At 41.6% G+C, this 7,887-nt stretch overlaps 1 long non-coding RNA gene across 1 annotated transcript; it reads right to left on the bottom strand.

Moving 5' to 3' along the window:
* Positions 1-7,175: 7,175 nt before the first annotated feature.
* Positions 7,176-7,577, bottom strand: LOC119650066. The gene is made up of 2 exons (XR_005249232.1): positions 7,412-7,577; positions 7,176-7,348 (listed from the first exon to the last, which is right to left on the bottom strand). It is a non-coding gene; the product is annotated as an uncharacterized LOC119650066 (long non-coding RNA).
* Positions 7,578-7,887: the final 310 nt, after the last annotated feature.

Here is a 7,887-nt window from a genome sequence, read left to right as displayed (position 1 = left end):
CATAAGCTGATCGTGGTAGTGGATAATGAGGGTTAATGTCCCTCATGGGACCATCGAGAAACTTGGGACTACCAGCAAGTTCTTCGTAAAGCGGTATACGGTAGTGAAATCGAAGCTATTTGTGGCAGCTTGAAGCTTTGTGACATGAACGATTTGCCTTTTCCAGGGTCTGACAATGTAATATGTAATATTCCCTCCTTTCCCCCCTTTTAACACTCCTTATAACCCGCAATAACCCCTGTCAATTCCAAAATTTCAATCCCAACATTCATTTACCTACAACATTTAACATCTGAAATTATTAACTTTATCTATTTTACAAAAGAAAACCTAACAATTGGTCGCTCTCTCCTAAACTCAAGAATCCAATTTCTTTTGAACAAACTTCAATTTCCCCACAATCTTTGGTGACTACTTCAGCAGGTTTGCAAAAGCAGCGGATGAAGTGGACTGAGGAAGTGAACCTCTTTATCATTAGCTCCTACCACGAAATAACGGCAGGGGTGGGTACAACATCTTATCGCCCCTTGTTGCACCAGAGATTCGTCGAGCGTTTCCCGCAATTCGCACACGTGACTGTGCAACGAGTTGCAGGCCGGTACCGCAGCGTAGTAGTATAGACTACACTATGAAGCATTATATCCCCAAGCTTGAGCAAAATCGTAATATTACTAACAAACTTACAGTAGCTCAAACTCTTTTCTAGCCTTGCACAACTCTCGCTTTATAAGGGGTAGCCTCCAATGAGGATGAGGATACCAAGGTAGTGTGGTAACCTTAAAAGCGCTCGCCATACAACAGGGCCCGACATCGATGTAGGATGTGTTTCGCCGTGTATCTTCCCTTTTGATCGCGGCATCGGGGCCCTAAATTTTAGGTTATTTTTCTTATTTTCATTTCTGGTTCAACTCGCGTAATGTTATTTCGGTAGATTCGCGCGAATCTCCCTTTTTGTGAGTTTTCAGTGCAGACCCCCGCATCGGAAAGGTCATTGCACATTTTGCATAATGATACGTGAGGGTCCGAATTGCTTGTTTGCACCAAGGAGAAGAGCACTCCAGGTGGCGGCCCGGTGCTCATCAATATTCTCATGCGAGCTGTTCAAGATGTTTCCCGTTCAATTAGGAAAATTGTTTCCCCACACTCTAGTGAAAGCCAAGTCCCTTAAAAAAACAATTTGGTCGAAGCAGGAAACGCATGATCATATTATGTGAAAAGCATTTTCTGCTCCATTCACATACATAGGGAGCTCTTTTAAAACTCTCGTTGCATCTGAAGGGACTCACGGACCACACGTTCTCACCAAAATTCGTGATAACAGCGCAAATGTGGGGTGGGGCTGTGACGGATAGACAGGCATTGAATCGATTTTAATAAGGTTTTGTTTCACACTAAACTTTAAAAAGTAGGAGAAAATGAGGACTCACCTCGAGGCGATTATCGTTGCTAGTACGAGCAACATGTATGTCCTAAGTAGGCGTACTAAGAAAGGTGAATATTGCCTCCGACCTTAAACATTTTCAGGGAAGTATCAATGGATAAGGAGCAAAAGGGGAAAATCTTATGCTGGAGCTGTAAAAGTCTGGCGAGAACAAAGCTGAAAATTACTGCAGCCAAATAAGAAACTAGCTGAAAAAAGTGTAGTAATGCTGCTGGTCGACTTGAATGATGCAGAGCGTGCGAAGAAATGGTTTACTTTACTAGGGAATATGATTGCCACTCTAAGAGCATGCTGTGCAACAGAAATGGTTGGTTTGGTTAGCAAACATAAGCCGAGAAGTGTCCTCAGCTTAAATAATTACAGAAACTGGATGCTCAGCAATTGAGGTGTAAAGGTTTTGTAAAAAAAAATGAATACCGAAAGTGTTTCCATGAGTGTGCACTTTATACATATGATGATGACGTCACACATGTCCTAGAATACAATAATACTTTGACTTTGAATAACTTTGTTAGTAATAACTGGCTTGTTCAATCTTTCCAGAATTATGCCCTATATTATCAGCTACACTGTTGCCAAATTTTGTACTTCTAGAATGAACTTAAATGGGTTTTCGGACAAATTTCTAAAACAGGGTAATATACCATTACTAACTTCATTTGTGCAGATATCGGAACGGGATGTATTTTGAAGTCTAGATTTTGTATAGATGCACCACTCTGATTTTTTTAAGATTTTTCGGTTTGATAGGTTCTGAGAACGAGCTCTGTTTTTTGAGACACACTTTTTGAGCCCCCACTCGCTTATCTTTCATCTAATGTCAGACATAAGATCAGTTTCGGAAAGTACTAATCGATCCCGTTCATTTGATTCCCCACATGACCATACTCTGTGAAAACAAAGTTGCACCCCCTTTTTGCATGTATGGGGAGACCCCCTTGAAACTTAACACAAAATGGCGCTACTCGCTGCATGTAAAGGGACCCACAGACCAAATGTTCTCAACCAAAACTTTAAAAATATATTGCTGACGATTTTAACTGTTGGTTAATATTTTTCGCAGCCGGGACATGGGATTGGTAATAGATTTTGTGTCCCCAAGAAGGACACATCCAAGGATCTGAATTGGCGGGTGAGCGAGAAATATACGCACAACGATCATCAAACTATCGTTTTCCAGGTGGAGCTTAGAACGAGAGGAAAATATACCAAGAAAACTTCAGCGGTGAGTTGGACATGCAAGAAACTCGATACGTAAATGCAGGAAACGATGTCGATGGGAAACCCAGAAGAATAGGTGAAACAGGTTGTTGAAAAGATGCGGAAAGCATGTGATTTTTGCATGCCCCGTCACACTGTATTAAAGAAACGAATGCCCAACTTCTGAATGAATTCCGAAATTAACGAATGTTGCAAACTCTGTCTTAAAGCCAGGAGATACGATCAACGTAGCAGGAACCCACCTGAGTCTCACAACCGATATAGAAAACGAGAAAAGAATTACAAGCAACCATTTCTAGAAGTAAAACTGAACACTTCAAAAGGTTTTAGGGAATCTCTTTCTCCAATAAATTGAAACGAATATTATCCTCCTTTTATCTGGGTGAAGACTCACGAAGTCTCGCTATATCGTCCATAAACAGCTGCTACTTCCTCGAGAAATATTGGCGCTTCCAAAAATTAAAATCAATATATCACCAAACCATTAAATCGCTTTATTCCAAGTATATTGGTTACGTTATCAAAATTATATGTTTGGTACAATAATTTCGATGTTTTGTTACAATTACTCAGTTTATACTTTTTGGCAACGAATATTTTGTTGTCGCGTCGCCAGACTAGTCCAGATAGTCATTCTTGACATTTTTCCTCCAGCCTCTTGACAGGCCATCAGCTGATTCCACGGCCTTTCAATGCGGTAGCAGAGGCGAATTCTCGGTGGCGTTCAGGGTTTGCACCTCCGACAAGGTTATGCAAGGAAGCGGACTCTGACCAATGGCAAGGCGCGTAAAAAGTAGTTATGGCATCCATCAAGGTGAAATGTTCATCGCTGATTACGAACCTTGATTTGATTTGATTTTTTTTCCAAGTCTCAAGTGAATGCAACCTAGCCATTGTTCAGGTAGCTCTGATGAAATTCAAGAGGTAACTACAGAGGAGCTTTATAAGTGCAGTTATTGACAATCAAGCAGTCTCAAATTGACTGGCACAAACATCCACGGCGTGCTTCAAACCAAGAATTTTCCCGGAAAAGTGGAAGCAATTCAACTTATTGCTAATTCCGAAGCCAAATAAGCCTTTGGTAATTCTCTGTCTTATACTACGATATGCCTATTACACGACGTCGGCAAATTTTTCGGACCGATCTTCTACAACAGCCTTGTGCCGATCGCAGGTGCTCTCTTGGACCGACAGTTTGGAACTCGGAAGGTGAGATCTACTGTCAATGTGATTAGTACGGTGACAAAATTGCGGAAGCAGCAATGGAGGTCGGTAATTCCAGTGCGGTAGTTGCTCCCGATGTGGAAATTGCTTTCAATTCTCCAAACTCTTTCTGTCTTCCAAGAATGACGTTGACCTGGCTCTTGCCAAGGCAATGCGGTACTCGGCGAGTCTATGATCAGAAAAACGCATAAGAGATACTTGTTGACCATCAAGCCCCCTTGCTCGTGGTGGCTTCACACTGTTTTGCTGCAACACTCACTATTCTCGTAACGCCATCCAATCTTTCCCTTCTTCGACCAATTTTGCTGACTCTATTGCCAACATTTCAAGATTCTCCCAACAACGATCCCCTGACCTATTATGGTTTTACTTCTCTTTAGTGTTTATTTCTTCGACCACCATTTACGCCTCTTCTAGGTTCAAACTTCACCGAATCTCCCGCTATTCCTCTTCTTACCGTTTCCTTAGTCGAGTTCCAATATCACGACACCAATGTCGGACCCGGTTCCGATGGGTTTTCCAATCTCTTCCTTGTTATCTGTAAACGCTACGTTTCTCTGCCTCCTTTAAAATCTTTATCTAAGGTCTCGAAGAATGTTACTTCTTTAGAAAAAGACATCTCTCTTTTCTCCTCTTGCTCCAAAATCCTTGAGAGACAGGTATACGATTGACTGATCGCGCACTTCGGTCACCTCATTGTGAAAGAACTATATGGTTTTGTGAAATATGTATTGATCAACTACTTCAAGTCTTCTAGTCTGTGAAAGCTTCGACAGGAGGTACACCATCCTTGCAATGATTTCTCAAAAGTCTTTGATACCGTCGACTCTCCTTTCCAAACTCTTTCCACTCAACTTCCCCTCCTCAGTAACCTCATCCCCTTCTACCTGTTGAACCGTTCCTGCAGAGTTTCTTTTCATGGTTACTTATCCCGTTACTTCTCTCCATCCTCTGGTGCTCCTCAACGTTCTATTCTTAATACCCTACTACCTCCCGCAGACGACATTAAATTATTTGCCTTGTTTCATCTCCGTGGACTGTGCCATTTTGCAGTCCAACCTAGATACTCTAGTTGGTGCTCGGTTAACAAACTGACATTAAATATCAGTATATGCCACGGGATGTGCTATTTGCTTAAACACTCCCCACCATTTTTTTCTCTCTCTTGGTGGACAATCCCTATCATTACCATCTCTTAACATCTGAGTGTAATCTTCGACGACAAACTTCGTTTCAATTCGCTCGCTTCGTTAACATCATCAATCGCGCTACCAAAATGTCTGGTTTTATCCTTTGTTCTTTCTCCCACTTTACCTCAACCCAGCCCTCCTAAGCTCCGTGACTATCGAGCCATTGAAGTAGTACAACGCAAATTCATCTGATTCCTCTTTTTAAAAAAAATCTTCACATGTGGACTATCCATCCCGACTTCGCACCTTCAATCTTCCTTCCCTGCAATAACGCCGCATCTTCCTTGATACGTCTACCCTTTTCAAACTTTATAATTGCCAGATAGACTGCTCTGCCAGCTTATATATTATATTCCGCATTGCCTCCGTAGTACCCTCAGTGCGAACCTTTTTGAAGTTCCCTTCCGGGAAATCTACTTTCACCCCCGATCCCGAGACTATGCGGTTTCTAGGTTGCACATTACAGAAAACGAAAATGAAGGAAGCAAACGTCGATGAAGATAGGGATTGGTAAACATATATACACTCGCAATAAGCGTTCAAATTGCTGGTAGTTATCATTGACAAAAATTAAAACTCAAGCGACATTTTGAAAGTTTAGCAACAAAGGCATTTGGAGTTACTAAATTGCTGACGAAAAGGATACCGAGTATAGGCGGTCCAAGCAAAGCCGGAGGTTCCTTATCTCGTTGGTGTTAGCTTAACTTTACTTTGTGCAGCTGCTGTCTGAGCCTTGGCATTGAAACATAAAGCAAAACGCAAGCAACCAGGGAAACGATTGCACGCCTATAAGGATTAAGTGCATTGTGGACATCGTGCGCCTATAGTGGCATCATATGCGATAGGCATAGCCCCAATCGAATACCAGGGGAACGATAGTCGACGCCTTTACAATAAACGGCGAATCCTATACCTATGATCGACAATTGGCACGAAATGAAACAATGCTCACAGAAGAGTTGGGACGATTCGCTTTCAGAATTATCTCAAAGTGATGCCATAGAGAGGCTAGCTATGACCTAACCCAATTCCCAAATGTCCGAGATTCGCCGCACACAGGATTGAGATGAAAATTGTCGCCGGGGCGCAGTTGTCATCTGAGAATATCGTGGACCGCATGCTAGACTCTGAAATATCTTGGAGGGCTGTGGAAAAACTAATAAAGGCGATTCACAATACGCTAACGAAATAAGGGCTTCGGAGGAAGGTGATAAGTGTCAGTACGAACCGCAGTACGTAAATGATCCGCAATATAATACCGAAATGGCAACTCCGCGTGTGAAGGAGAAGTTGGCCTTAGTGAGTAAAAATCGTATGGCATGCGCCAATATTAGGTGTAGAATACATAACTTAAAAAGCATGAACTGCCGTAAGTAAATGAGATTGGTTCAATTCAATTTTAATCACTGTGAGTTGTCCAAGACCTGTTTTTGCAGAGCACCTATAAATCGGGAGGAGCAAGCGGCTATAATAAGAAATCCCCCTAGAAATCCTGGGAATATCCTATCTGAAGCCGATAGGGAAGGTTGATTCGTTATATTTCACTGGTGCTCTCTGGGCAATTGACCGTAACCTTGAAAACAGCCTCCATGGTTGTCACAATTCCCAGCAATAGCAATTCAACCGTAGAAGCTTCTTATAGTTGGACTTTACGTTTGGAGTACTACGACATTCAGTAGTTTACTTAACATATATTCATGCTCGCTTGCTTCTACCTCAATATTCCATGTAGCTACTGGATACGAAAAGCTCACTTCCAATATGGGGTCACCATTCCTTTCGCTTTGCTTCCTTAAGGTTGTCCCAACAATCAATGCTTTCTGCATTTAAACAACTATAATTGAGGCAATGCTAACCATAGGTTTCTCTATGTTCATGGTCTATATCTCCAGCTTTTTGAAGTTTTCCAGCTGTCTCGATTATCCCCTGGGTCTCGCTCCATCTATGAGGACACTTATACTACCCCCAAATAGGAAATTTGATGCTACTTTTTTGAGCTGGACAAATATTATGCTTGGGAGACAAACTAGTGACATGTGCATGCCACTAAAGCTTTTCCAAAACTAAATACCAAAGAAAAAGGATAACAACTTTAAAAAAATTGTTCGGTTATTTCATTATATTCTGTTCACCAATAAAAATACAATAATAACCCCAACGCCTGCAGCTATTATTTGTTGGTCGGTCATTATCTCGTACGTTCAGATTTTGCACCCGGAATTTTTTAAGTTTTCAAATTATAGTCGAAACTCAAGTCGGAGCTATCAATAAACTGCAAAAAGGATGAATTTCCCACTGATAAATTGCATTTATCAAAATTATTATAAATACTCACTTTTAATCCGAAATTCGCTGCAAGTTCAAATTTTTGCAAAATCACTTCGGTGTCATTACAGAAGAGTTTCTATAATAATAAAACATCTAAGCTTGCTTGATGGCGGACTATTTGAAAGTTGCGTAAATTCAAAGTGATTCGCTCTGGATATATTATATATGGCTGCCAGTCACCTCTGAATGGCGCGCTTTGCGTCAGTCAAGCCTACGCGTCATCGTTCACGGTTTGTTAAGATGTGTTCAAGTTCCCTCCAGGACTTGCGGAGATTGTTGCACTCCTCCTCTTCTGCGCCAGGTATTCTTAGGGCGATCCACTTGTCGGCCATTCCGGGATAGTTGATTCACTGCATGGCGTAACGTTCAATATGTGACCTGTTTACTGCCATTTTCACCTTCCGATTAATGCATCAAAGGTTAAGAGATTTTGAGTGTCTTTATTCGGAATACCGAACAGGACTAGATATTGTGCTTCAGTGA

The sequence above is a fragment of the Hermetia illucens genome, chromosome 2 (genome assembly GCF_905115235.1).
Source record: "Hermetia illucens chromosome 2, iHerIll2.2.curated.20191125, whole genome shotgun sequence".
Classification (NCBI taxonomy): Eukaryota; Metazoa; Arthropoda; class Insecta; order Diptera; family Stratiomyidae; genus Hermetia; species Hermetia illucens.
The sequence above is the reverse complement of the archived record's forward strand: the minus strand, read 5'-3'. Positions and strand labels throughout refer to the sequence as shown.